At 39.6% G+C, this 13889-nt stretch overlaps 1 protein-coding gene and 1 pseudogene across 5 annotated transcripts in view; one reads left to right on the forward strand and one right to left on the reverse strand.

The window, feature by feature from the left end:
• The window catches only part of AK4 (adenylate kinase 4), a 128618-nt gene that overhangs the window by 59148 nt on the left and 55581 nt on the right, over positions 1 to 13889 (forward strand). The window lies entirely within an intron of this gene.
• Positions 8104 to 8720, reverse strand: LOC105872825 (large ribosomal subunit protein eL14 pseudogene; annotated as a pseudogene).

The following is a 13889-nucleotide window of genomic DNA, read 5'->3' on the forward strand; positions in this document are numbered from 1 at the left end:
GCTTTGTTGTCCAGGCTAGAGTGAGTGCCGTGGCCTCGGCCTAGCTCACAGCAACCTCAAACTCCTGGGCTCAAGCAATCCTGCTGCCTCAGCCTCCCGAGTAGCTGGGACTACAGGCATGAGCCACCATGCCCGGCTAATTTTTTTTTTTTTATATATATCAGTTGGCCAATTAATTTCTTTCTATTTATAGTAGAGACGGGGTCTCGCTCTTGCTCAGGCTGGTTTTGAACTCCTGACCTTGAGCAATCCGCCCACCTCGGCCTCCCAAGAGCTAGGATTACAGGCGTGAGCCACAGCGCCCGGCCTGGATCTGGGTCTTATACTCTGTCATAAGGAATATTAGCTTTTTTTCTCTGTGTATGTGCATGTACACGTATGTATAAGTACATATACACACAGAGCTGGCACTCAGTAGAGTGAGAGTGAGTTCTATTAAAAATACTGATATTCAGCAGTAGATTGGGTCATATGTGAAGGATATAGAAATCCTGTTTTAAGGATTGGACAAATAGTGATATTTTTTAAAAAGCACATTATTTTATACTGGATCTATCATCTTTAAGTGCAGGAAAACCGGCAAATCTCCATCTGGAAGCATCTTGGACTTGATTGAGAGAAAATATGTTCAAGAACAAACCTGTTTCTACTCTTAATATTAACTGCAGCTCTTGCTGGGATTTGCTGATGGGACTAGCATTTCAAAGTAGTTTATGGACTGAGCCTCTTCTCTCTGAAAAGATGGCCTAGTTCAGAGGGCTAGGGGTTTTTTGTGGTGGTTGTTGCTCATTAAGCATAAATGTGTATCTTTTCATATGTAAGGTTGGCAACCAGGAACCTCTAAGAATTGAAGGATAGAGAAATTGTATCAAAGAGACTTGAGAGCCAGGGCTTAACAATGTATCTAAAACAACTTTCAAGAGTTAACTTACTTACTTTCTCTCTCTCTCTCTCTCTCTCTCTCTCTCTCTCTCTCTCTCTCTCTCTCTCTCTCTCTCTCCTGTCTCTCTCTCTCTCTCCCTCTCGTCTGTCTCTCTCGTCTGTCTCTCTGACAGCACCTCCCTCTGCTTTGGCTAGAGCACTGTTGCATGATTAATAGCTCACTGTAAGAGTTAACCTTTTTGTACATCATACAGGATCTTGGGCTTATTACAGGATTTCTAGAGTATGCTGTATTCCATTTTTTCCCCTATCTTGGTGAGATTCAGGATGTAGCACAGGTCAAGCAAGGGTCTGATTGGTTTTAAGGCCTCTCTCCAGTCCAAAGGTCCACTCCACATCGCTTGCTTGTGTGTGTTTGTTTCTTTGAGGGTTTTTACAGATATTTGAAGAGGACTATTGTGTCCTGAATAAGGCATTCCATGACAGTAAGTCTGTCTTAGCAACATGCATATGTGAATCTTTGCACATTCTTCCAGGATGATCATTTTTTAAAAGTAGCTTTTACTGATCAAAGTCATGCTTTGCAGAAAATTTAGAAAATGTGAAATGGTGGAGGAAACTGAAGAAGCAAGCAAAAATTACCCTTTATACCACCCTGACACTTTAAAATGCTAGCAGTAGTTATTTTTTTCTTTTCTGTGTATTTGCCACTGTCCCCAACAAACTTGGTGTTATAGTATTTGATAACTTTTCTTCTTCCCACTAAGATTATGTATTGAGAGTTTCCCTGTGTTCTTAAAGTTTTTTCAAAAATATTTTAAATGTCTATATAAATATTCCATTCATTCAGCAGATGTTTTTGAGCACCTACTCAAATATTCCTTTGTCCATAGAGGGGAGAGTCCATAGGGAGGTGAGGGGATGAGGGGATTCAGGAGAAGGAAGGTAAGCATATGTAGGATTAACAGGATAGTATGAGAAGTGCCTATTGTGAAGGAAATGAAGTGGTGATGAGTTAGCGACCTGGGACCAGGTGGCTGTCCTAACTTGTGTGATTAAGGAAGTTCCTTCTGGGAGGGGAATGTATCCTCCATTCATACCATAATAGATGAACGTGCTATGATCTAAGAGCAGAGTGTTCCAGGCAGAAGAAACAGTAAGTGCAAAGGCTCTAAGGTGAGAACAAACAGCATGCTTGAGGAACAGAGAGAAAAAGCAGCATGTTTGGAGCCTAGTGAGCAGAAGGAATGCAGAAGTAGGTTAGGCCAGAGAGATGAGTGGGTGCCAGATCAGGTAGAGTCTTGAGGATCCTGGTAAGGATTGGATTTTATTGTAAGGGCACTGGCAAGCCATGGAAGGGTTTTAAGTAGGACAGTGACATGCATGGATTAGCCTTCTGAAAGGTGACCTTTTGCATGCTTTATGGAGGAGTGACTCCAGATGAGCAAGAGGGAGAGCAGTATGGATGAATAGAGTGGACTTTGGCTTGAACTGGGTGGTGGTACAAAGGAGGAGAGAAATGAAGGGCTTTGAGATATGTGTAAAGGCATAGCCAACTGGACATAATGAATTGGTTGTGACAAGTGATGGAGAGAAAGATGTGTACAACTAGTACTAGGATTTTGGCCTTGAGTGCCTGCCTGGGTAAATGTGCCATAGAGTTGAGCTAGAGTGTGTCTCACCAATCTTGTGGGGAACATTTGGTTTATTTGCATTATTTGCTGCTTAGAAAGCTCTTATGAACGTCACTGTATGCATAACATTGGACAAATATACTTTGCTTGGATAGGTTTCTAGGAATAAAACGATTGAGCCAAAATAGTTTTTAGGCTGGGTGCGGTGGCTCATGCCTGTAATCCTAGCACTCTGGGAGGCCAAGGTGGGAGGATTGCTTAAGCTCAGGAGTTAGAGAACAGCCTGAGCAAGAGCAGAAACCCTGTCTCTACCAAAAATAGAAAAAATTAGCTGGGTGTGATGGCCCATCCCTGTAGTCCCAACTACAGTCCTAGTACTCTGGGAGGCTGAGATAGGAAGATTGCTTGAACCCAGGAGTTTGAGATTGCAGTGAGCTATGATGATGCCACTGTACTCTACCTATGGTGACAGAGGGAGACCCTGTCTGGGAAAAAAAAAAAAAAAAACAGAAAAAACCCCAAATAGTTTTTAAACCATAGAGGAAGAAGAGAGTTTTAAACTTACAGACTTTCAGTCAAGTTCTTGGTAGCTTATAGGTGCTACTTTGTTCTGTACTTTTTGTCTTAATAAATAAATATTTTACATAAATATAGACATACATTCATACATATATAAAGTTAAAATTCTTTGTTTTTCTGATCATAGAAATAATATGTGTAAGTTATCAAAAGTGTAGAAAGCTGAGAAAGATGAAGACAATCACTTGTAATCCACTAACTGGAAGGAAAAAAAATCACTGCTAATACTTTTATATATAGTATCCTTCCAGATTATTTTTTAGGAATACACACATAGTCTTTGAATTATATTATTACTGTATCATATTATAATATTATAGCATAACTATTTTGAAAATTGCCTGATTTAACAACGAGCCATTTAACATTTTCCAATGCCATTAAATGCTGTTCTTTAATGTGAGTTTAATGTCCATATACTATTTTACTTTTCCATTATAATTTATTCTATTTTTTATTTTTCAAAAAGGTAATATATGCAGACATTTTCAACTAGTACACCAGGAATAGAGTAGAAAGTTTCCCTCCCTTCCCTGACCCCCCAGTTAATCTCTGCAGAGGCACTTGCTTTTAACATTTTTTGGGTGTTTATCCAAAGAATTTATACATCTATCTACAGCATATGGTAATGCCTCTTTAAAAAAAAAAACAAAACAAATTTATTCTTTTGCACTTTTTTTTTTAACTTGGCATTATAGCTTAGACATTTGTTTCTATCAGCATATATGACTCTATTTCAAACTTTTAAAAATTTGGCCACATTTTCTTTTCTTGTATATATGTACCATGGTTTCTTTAGCCAGCCTTTCTCTAGTATCTTGGTCTGAGGACCTTTTAACACATTTACAAAATATTGAGAACCCCAAAGAGCTTTTGTTTATATGAATTTTAGATATTAAATTAATAGAGATTAAAACTGAGAAATTTAAAATATTAATTAAAAAATAATAAATCCATCCATTTTATGTTACCATATTTCTATGAAAAATAGCAATTTTCTAAAACAATATCTACTGAGAAAAGTAGTGTCATTTTGCATATTTGCAAATCTCTGGCTTAATAGAAGAAAGCTTCATTCTCATATCTGGTTCTTCATTCAGTCTTTGGTGCTATGTTGTTTTGGTTAAAGTATTTGGAGAATACAGATATGTAGTAGTGAAAGGGGGAATTCATGGACCCATATAAAGGTCTCATGGACCGTCAGGGGCCCTCTGACCATACATTGAAAACGTACAATTTAAGCAGTACCCCGTTGATGGGAATTTCGGTTATTTACAGTCCTTTGGTATACAAAACACGCTGCACTGAATGTCCTGGTAAATATGTCTTTCAACAAATGTTTGAGTGCCAAGCAGTGTTGGCTTGTGGGATGCAAAAAGATGAAACAAGATCTGTTCCCTGAAGGACCTGCTAAGTTTTTTGGGGGTGGGGAGAAGGAGGCAGGCAAATAAGTAGAAAATAAAGTAATTGAGGCTGGAAGAGGTGCATGTACAGGGAGGAGGCAGATTACCCAGCATTTAGGAGGTGGGATTTGGGAAGGCCTTTTTAGAGGAGCTGATTCCTGAGCTGACTTTTGACAAGTGAGTGCAGCTACCAGGTGAAGAGATGAGGTGGTCATTGTCACAGCATACCTGGAATGCCTCTTCTAGAGTTTGTGGTCCATAAGAGGTCCTTGCTTTTTTATGGCTTGGTCATACCTTATATCTTATCATTTTAATCTGCTTTCATCTCTATACTGTCACAGGAAAGGGTTATCATGCCTGCTCCATGTCACCTGTTTTGGCTCCCATTTCTTGTGCTTTCCTTTATGATACACATAAATATATTGGCATCATAGTTCTTGAAGCTTTTAAACTTCTGCTTCAGACTTCGTGAGCTCAAGTGATAGCAAGCAATCATAAAACTAGTAAATTGGGTTTCAAACTATTAGGTATAAATTCACCCATTATGAACAACATATTGAATTACCTGTACCTTTTATTTATTTTTATTTTTTTGAGACAGAGTCTCACTCTGTCACCCTGGGTAGAGTGCAGTGGCATCCTCTTAGTTCACTGTAGCGCCAACTCCTGGACTCAAGTGATCCTCTTGCTTCAGCTTCCCCTACTGGGACTACAGATGTGCACCACAACACCCTGCTAATTTTTTTCTATTTTTAGTAGAGATGGGGTCTCACTCTTGCTTAGGTGGGTCTTGAACTCCTGAGCTCAATCAATCCTCCTGCCTCAGCCTCCCAGAGTGCTAGGATTATAGGCGTGAGCCATTGCACGTGGCCTACTTGTACCCTTTGAAATCTACCAAGGAAATTGCTAAATGGTATTATATTATGCTAGTGTGCTCTTCAGCAATCTGTATATTGGTCTATGTTGTGAAAACATCTAAGGACTTGGAAATTTTGTTTTCCTTGTAAGGTTTTAAACAATGTACTTTGACAATGGATCAGATATCTCAACTATGTATTTTCCTTTAGCAAACTTAATAAAAAAAATTTTTTTTTAAACATGAGTAGGTACTAGAGGCTTTTGGGTTACTCTGTGTATTTTCCCGTCTTCACGTGATGTTTAGTTCTCAGATTGGCCTTTAAGACATGGTACAAAAGGTCTCATTTGTATAGCTTCATGAAATTCAATTTAGTGACTGATGTTATATTTTAACAGTTTCACCTCCAAGTTTTAAGAATTCTTGTTCTAGTTAAACAACAGGTCTAGCAGCAAGCATGTCTTACTTAGCCAGATAATTTTGAGATAATGCAAAGTCATTCCTGCTCATCAAATTTCCAAGAAGCTAAAAATCAACTATTTTCTGATCTTCAGTCAGCACCTTCTTTCTGGGCAGCAGTGACCTATGACCCTGACATTTTGTAAGTCTTGTGACTTGGTTCTAACCAACATTTGCAGTGGGTGAAGCATCTGCCGGGTCCTGGACTGGCTAATGTATAAATATTTTTCCTGATCTGCACACAGATCTACAGAGCAGTTGTTATCATTTACAAATAAATAGCCTCGGAAAGGTCGAGTAACTTGCCCGAGGTCAACGAGCTAGTTAGAGAGAAACTACTATTCAAACCTGGGACTCCATAGCTAGGATTAAACTTCCCATTATGCCATGCTACCATCCTGGTGCTCCAGACACTAGTGAAGTAGTCATGTCTTGTGAACGCCATATGGAGTCAGCATGTCTTAGTCCATTTGTGCTGCTATAATAAAATACTTGAGACTGGATAATTTATAAATAACAGAAATTTATTTCTTACAGTTCTGGAGGCTGGGAAGGCCAGAGCAAGGCTCTGGCAGTGTTGGTGTCTGGTGAGGGCTGGTCTCTGCTTCCAAGATGGAACCTTGAACTCTGCATCCTCACATGGCAGAAAGGATGGGCCAAGCTCTACATGAAGCCTCTTTTTATAAGGGACTTAATCCCGTTCACAAAGGAGGAGGCTTCATGATCTAGTCAGCTCTTAAGGACCTCCCCCACCTCCCAATACTGTCACAGTAGTGATATAGTTTGAACATATGAATTTTGGGGGACACATTCAGACCTTAGCATGGTGGATGTCAGGGAATCTCTACACAAATACATTGAGGTTCAGAAGGCTCTTTAAGGGTGGGCTAGAGGTATGTGTTTTTGTTGCTCTGTCTCTAAAGCATTACAAAAAAAAATCTAAAAAAGAAAGCATGGATCCCCCTCTCCCCCCGAAAGGACCAAAAGGTCTAAAATAGAAACCATCTCTGTTGTGAGGAGGTATAAATTGCTTTTCATCATAATGGCAAGAGTTCTGGAATAATGCCTGAACTTGGTGTTATTTTATTATTCATTTGCCAAATCTCCCTGCATCAGTATGAAGAGGCATGAAAAAGGAAAACTTGTTCTCTGCCTTTGAGGCCCTTCCAGTCTAGGGTTCAAGTTCTAAGGTCCGCATTATGTTTCCACGAGGGGTGGTGGTTTGCATGTGTGTGGGTGAACGTAGGGGTCATAGACAAAGTGCACTGTTCAGATGTGCCTTTTGCCTGTCATTCCTTTCACACTTATGTTAATTTCTCAAAGTCTATTTCCACTCTCATCGCTTCCACACAGCTTTTCCACAGCTGTTGCCAATACAGGTCATTTGCTTCTCTGAAATCCTCTCACACCCATCTGTACCTACCTGTAATTTGTTATTCATTATCCTCTCCCTGTAAGATACCTTATTTCATAACTTCAGTTATAGTCTCTGACATGTGAATAGTAAATTTATTAAAGACAATTCAGTTCAACAAATGTTTCGATAGCCTATTAGGGGAGGAGGAGAGACGTACTCTATGAACAGGGGAAACATAAAACACCTTGTATACTTTAAGCTTTGTACCTGATATCTTCTGTGAGTACTATGAAGAGAATAGGATAGCACCGTGATGGAGAGTGACTGGAAAAACTGCTTGAGATCTGAATGAGGGCAGGAACTAGGGATGTGAAGATTTGGGGGCAGAGGAAACAGCATGTGGACAGACCCTAATGTAGGAGTGAACTTTCAATAAGTGGAGAAGAGAGGAGGCCGGTGTCTCTGGAGCACTATAAGTGAGGAGGAGATGGTAGAAGAGGAAGCTGGAAAGATGGGGCTTTGGATGCCTGGCTAGGAGTTTGGGCTTCATTGTAACTGGATGGGAATCCATCAGGGTTTTGGCTGGTATTTTTGTGTTTTTATATATATAAAACAGCTTTACTAAGATATAACTTGCATACAACATCATTTATCCTTTAGAAGTGTACAAGTCAGTGGTTTTAGTATATTGTAGAGAGTTGTAAAACCATCACTACTATCTAATTTTCAGAACATTTTCATTATTCCATAATAAGCCCCTGAATCTATTAGCAGTCACTTTCCATTTCCCCTTCCCTCCAGCCTCTGGCAATCACTACTCTAGTTCTGTTTCTGTGAATTTGCCTATTCTGGATATTTCATATCAATGTGACTTTATTTAAAATTTTTTTTTCTTTGTCAAGAAGAACCTTTTTTTACTTTTATAACAGCCTCTTATGCTTTCTTGCTGGATGCCTTTGGAACATGTGCTTTTTGGGCTACAGCTTTTTGACCCTCTGAGCTTTTGGAGGAGGTGGTGCCTTCTGGCCTGTGGCTTTCCAGGCAGGAGCCTTCTGGGCTGGAGCCTTCTTGCCAGCAGTAGTCATCTTTTTTGCTGGAACTGTAGCAGTAGAACCTTTAGCAAGTGCTTTTTTAGGAGAAGCTTTTCAGTCTTCTGAAGAGTCTTACCTTCATTCTTGATTATCCTGTTCCTCATTTTCTTTACCTTCATGACTTTAAAACAATCAAAATCTGTCATCTTAACTTTCCTTTCTCTGGCTTCAGTCTTCTTGGCCTATCTTGTGGCTGCCCATTTTACATTTATATCTTCCTTCTGCAGGCTTGTTGGACAAGTATTTTTGGTGGTCACTGTGTGGGAATTGAGGATGAAGTCAGTGAGCTGCATGCATTTGAAAGGCATGGCCTATCTTCTTCCCTGAGTGCAAGGTCCATCAACCAAAGCCCTGTTCTGATCAGTAACAACCAGCTTTAGTTCCAACCAACTTTCGGGCATGAGGCTTGAAGGAGACATAGGCCACTCAGCTAACCTCCATGAAGCTCCTGAACACCATCTCAGCAGTGTTTGGCAAGAAGTAAATGTGACTTTATGTCTGGCTTCTTTTACTTAGCATGTTTTCAAGGTTTATCTGTGTTGTAGTATGTATGTATCAGTACTTCATTCCTTTATATTGCCAGATAATCTATTGTGTGGGTGTACAACGTTTTGTTTATTAGTTGATGGACATTCGTATATAAGTTTTTGTGTGAATATATGTTTTCATGTCAGTTGAATATAAACCTAGAAGTAGAATTACTGAGTCATTTGGTAACTATGTTTAATATATTGTGGGAATTGCTAAATGGTTTTCCAAAGCAGCTGTACCATTTTACATTCTTACTAGCCAGGACTTAAGCAATGACTTCTCTTTCATTTTCAACACTTGTTATTGTCTGTCATCTGTCTTTGATTTTAGCTACCCTAGTGAGTGGAAAGTGGTATCTCACTATGGTTTTGATTTGTATTTCCCTAGGGACTAATGATGTTGAACTTCCTTTTATATGCTTACTGATGATTTGCATGTCTTTCTTGGAAAGATGTCTATTCAAATCCTTTTCTCATTTTAAAATTGGCTCCTTTGTCGTCTTATTATTGAATTCTTTACATATTCTGGATACAAGTCCATTATCAGATGTTTGATTTGCAAAATTTTTTTGTTCAGGAGATGGGTCTTGTAGCCCAGGCTGGAGTGCAGTGGCAACATCATAACTCACTGCAACTATGAACTCCTGGGCTCTCAAGTGATCCTCTTACCTTGGCCTCCCCCGTAGGTAGGACTACAGGCATGTGCCACCATGCCCAGTTCATTTTTAAAATTTTTTTTGTATGGATGGCATCTTGCTGTGTTGCCCAGGCTGGTCTTGAACTCCTGTCCTCATGCCTCTGGCATGAACCAGTGCTCCCAGTCCTGATTTGCAAATATTTTCTTCCATTCTGTATCTTGTTTTTTCACTTTCCTGATGGTGTCCTTAGGAGCACAATAGTTTTTGTTTTAATGAAGTTCAGTTGATCTTTTTTTTTTTTAATTGCTTGTGCTTTTGGTGTTATAACTGAGAAACCATTGCCTAATCCATAGTGAATCTATTGTTTTTGAACACAGGACTGACATCAGATCTGATTCACATTTTTAATATATTTGTGAAACTATTTGGAAACTGGATTAGAAGGTTCTAGAGTGAAACTAGGGAGAACAGTTAAGAGGATGTTACAGTATCAGCAGACAAATGGGTAGACTTTAAACTTCATTAAGCACTTGTAAAATTAGGGTATTCCAAAAGCATCCTATTAATCAGAATAAGAAATGGTCGCTGCCTTTAAGCAATTTACAAGATAAAAATACACCAAATTAATTGCTTTATAAGGCAAATTATATTGAGTGCTGTAAAAATAAAAATGAAAAATTTTTTGTAAAAACAGTGCTGAGAAGAGTCACTTGTATAAACTTTTATTGAGTTCATTTTTAAATTCTTTAGTGTCTAACATACAGTGCTTAATAGTTTGTTATACTTCTTGGTGAAAGATTTAAAGAGGGCTTTTGAAAAGATAGCATTAGAACTGAGCCTTGAAGGCTGGGTAAGGTACTGGTAGGTAGGTGGAAAAGTAGAAGCAGGATGCTTTCAATGGATCCATCATGTCTGGGAGTAGGTGGTTTGAATTAAGGAAACCCTGCCTGGTATGGTGGCACATGGTTGTAGTCCCTGCTGAGGCTGTGACAGGAGGATCATGTCAGCTGGAGAGCTCAAGGGTATAGTGCACTATGATTGTGCTTGTGAATAGCCATTGCACTCCAGCCCGGGCAACACAATGAGATGCTAGCTCTTAAAAAAAAATTTAAGGTGACTTTCATTGAAACCTAGAGTTGGAGAAATTGTAGGTAAGGAAGCTGGAAATGTCCTCTGGGGTTTAAATGTAATTCCAAATTGAGTTCTTCCTAAGTAGGAAGGTCTTGGGTAGTCAGTGCCTTCCTCAAACTCCTTTGGTGGCATAATTGTCATTGTTTTTCATAGCAAAGTATGGAGAGATTGTAGTGGAAAGAAACTGGAGCAAAGCTCAGATGATGCCACAGCAATTCAGGTGAGATCTAGGGTGAAAGTAATGGATAACAGGATTGGTGAGGGTGTTACCAAAAGCTTAGCACTTGTCCACGAGGCCGAATGAGAACAAATGGTTTTGGGAGGAAGGAAAAAGACATTTTATTACTTTGCCAGCAGAGAAGGAGGATGGAGACTCCTGTCTGAAATGCCATCATCCTAATAATAAACAGAAATACAGAACTTTTAAAGGATGGATTCTCAGCTTCAGGAAATTACTGTTCAACTAAAGTTAATGATTCTGGTCATCCCATCTCAGTTGAAGGCCATCTTGTGACCTTTACCTAGGACCTCCCTTTATTGGGTCCAGGCTTGGTGGTCTCTTGTTCCACAAATAACAAAAGACTCACCCTACCCCTCCCAACCACTGGCCTGAGGCAGGGATGCAGGCTTTAGTTCTCAAAAAGGAGTGCAGGATGTGTTAAAGAGACAGAAAATATTTTTACCTTTTCTTTTTTTCAGGCCATTCTCTCTGTTGGGATATGAGGGGGCTAAGGGTGTAGTGATGGCAGCACCTGATATGACTCTATGAGGTGGTGGTCCAGGGCTTAGCCAATTCGGTCCTTCGAACTTGAATGATTGTGGGGAAAGTAGTCCCATTTAATATAAGGAGGGCAGTCCCATGCTTAAAGAGGGTAAGGAGCTTAACATGTCTATGGGAAGTTTTTGGGTGGAGGTAGCCATTGGCCTTTGGCATAGCAAGTAGTAAGCACAGGAGTTATCTATGTGTCATAGAGAAAAGATAGCTGGGCTTTGGAGTCAGCATCTTACAAGCTTTGTAAACTTTGGGGGAAGTTAATTAATCTTGATTTCCAAGGGGTCAGATGGGGTCATCTTTGTAAAATGCCTGGCAAGTAGGAGGCTTTTCTCTATTGTTTGTTCCTTTCTTCTCTGGAGTCACAATGCTTCGATTTCATTTATAATCTTCCCCAGAGAATGTGGCGCTTTGAATGAAATCACTGGCTCAATCCAGTGGGATTTAGGCTGTGTGTACCACCCAGCAAAGGCTACGAACACTTGCTCAATGCTTGTAAACCCTTTGTTAATTGTAGTGGTCTCTTTTTTATTCTTCTTTGAACTTCTATTGTGTTTAATCTTGTCCATACAAAAATACCTGTGTTAAAGTAACGTGTGTACCTCCAGGGATCTATGATTGCTTTTAACACTTTGTGTCATAATTAAGATGGAGAGTTTTCTAAGTCTACTCATTTATCTGATTGGATAGATTTGTCTCAAGGCCTTTTAATGTGCTGGGCTGCTGATGTATCTGATTCGACTTTTGCTCTGCTTTGTTTTCCTAACTCAACTGCTTTTATATTTTTTCTCCTATATGACCTCAATAGATCCTAATAAGAATAGCCAATGTAATCTGCAGGAGAGCTACAAAATATCGATTGCATGTATGAGTACAGTTTCACAATTTTCTTAAATGGTAACTATAAATACTGTCTCAGGACATAATTTAGTTTTTCCAAAAGGGTGATGGATTTTTTTAACTTGCATTACTTCAGTGGCTTAGCTTTAAAAAATCAAGAATCTAGCTTAGAGCAAGACAGAAGTGTTTAAGATCTCTTTTCCATTGAACTCATAATTTTGTTTTCTAGGGTTCTTAGGGACCAAATACTGTGCATAACCACAAATGAGTTAAGTTTAATTATTTGTTCGATTTCTTAATGTCTTAGAATTGGAGGAATTGGAAGGGATTGTAAATTATTCTGTCCAAGTGGCCATTCTGTGCTGGATCCCTTCTATAGCAGCTGGCAGCTAACTGGCCTTCTCTGGAAGCAGGCTCTTTCATTACTGGATGGGTCTAATTGTTGAAAGATTTTTTTCCTTATACTGAGATGAAAGCAAACTCCTTAAAACTGCCATCCATAAACTGTCATCCATTTGTCCAACTTCAGTCTTTTGGTGTCACACAAATTAAATCCACTAGCTCTGCAGATAATTGAAAATGGTTGCTAGGCACCGCTTCCCTGACTTAAGTTGTCTCTTTTTTTCTCCCAGAAACATAGCCCTAGTTCCTTCTACCATTCTTCCCATGATATCATTTCTAGGTTCTTTTCCAGCCATTTACCATGACGCTCTTAAACTGCGATGGCCACCACTAGAAACTGGCTAAGTGGTGGAACCATTGTAGCTGTGGCAGATTTACTCTCCATATTCTGTTCTCTTTCTAGATGAACACATCATCTGGGGAGTTCTTCTGAACATTGTCCTGCAATGTGCACTCTATCTCAGTTAGCCTCATGAGAGCCTGTGGTAGCTGGAGGCATATACTATGGTCATCTCAGAACCTAAGTATAGACACTAGCTACTATAGGCTACTCAAATCTGTAGTCCTACCCTTTGAGTTAGGGCTCAGAGATCCTCTCCTTTGAGGAATGGGAGGAATAGGTTGGCTGTCTAGAAATGATGGCACGACAAAAATGCTGGGAGCATGGTGGCATTAACCCTTAGCCTAAATATTGCAGGCCATTGATCAGTAATGAACAACACATGACTAAATTTGTTCAAATTTGCTTTAATTAGGGCTTACTTGGATTGTTTTTATATATTGTTATTTTGTAAATTCAGAACACATTGGTTTATGCCAAATGTCTTAGTGATGCAAAGCTCAGAGAGGTATTAGAGTTGTATTTAAAAAGTGAGTGTAGGCTCTGGGCAAGGTGCTGTGGCTCACGCCTTTAAGCCTAGCACTTTGGGAGGCTGAGGCAGGAGGATTGCTTGAGGCCAGGAGTTCAAGACCAGCCTGAGTATGAGTGAGACCCCATCTGTACAAAAAATAGAAACATTAGCTGGGTGTGATGATATGTGCCTGTAGTCCTAGGTACCTGTGAGGCTGAGGCAGGAGGATCACTTGAGCTTAGGAGTTTAAGGTTGCAGTGAGCTATGATGATACTACTGCACTCTAGCCTGGATGACAGAGTGAGACCTGTCTCAAAAAAGAGTATAGGTTCTGGAGCCAGATAGCTTGATTTGGAATCTGACTTGGCCATCTTAAGTCTATGACCTTGGGCAAAGTAGCCAATATTTTTGTGCTTACTCATTTGTAAATGAGAGTAATGATAGAGCTACCTCACAGGGGTTTC

Source organism: Microcebus murinus, chromosome 2, assembly GCF_040939455.1.
Source record: "Microcebus murinus isolate Inina chromosome 2, M.murinus_Inina_mat1.0, whole genome shotgun sequence".
NCBI classification, from domain to species: domain Eukaryota; kingdom Metazoa; phylum Chordata; class Mammalia; order Primates; family Cheirogaleidae; genus Microcebus; species Microcebus murinus.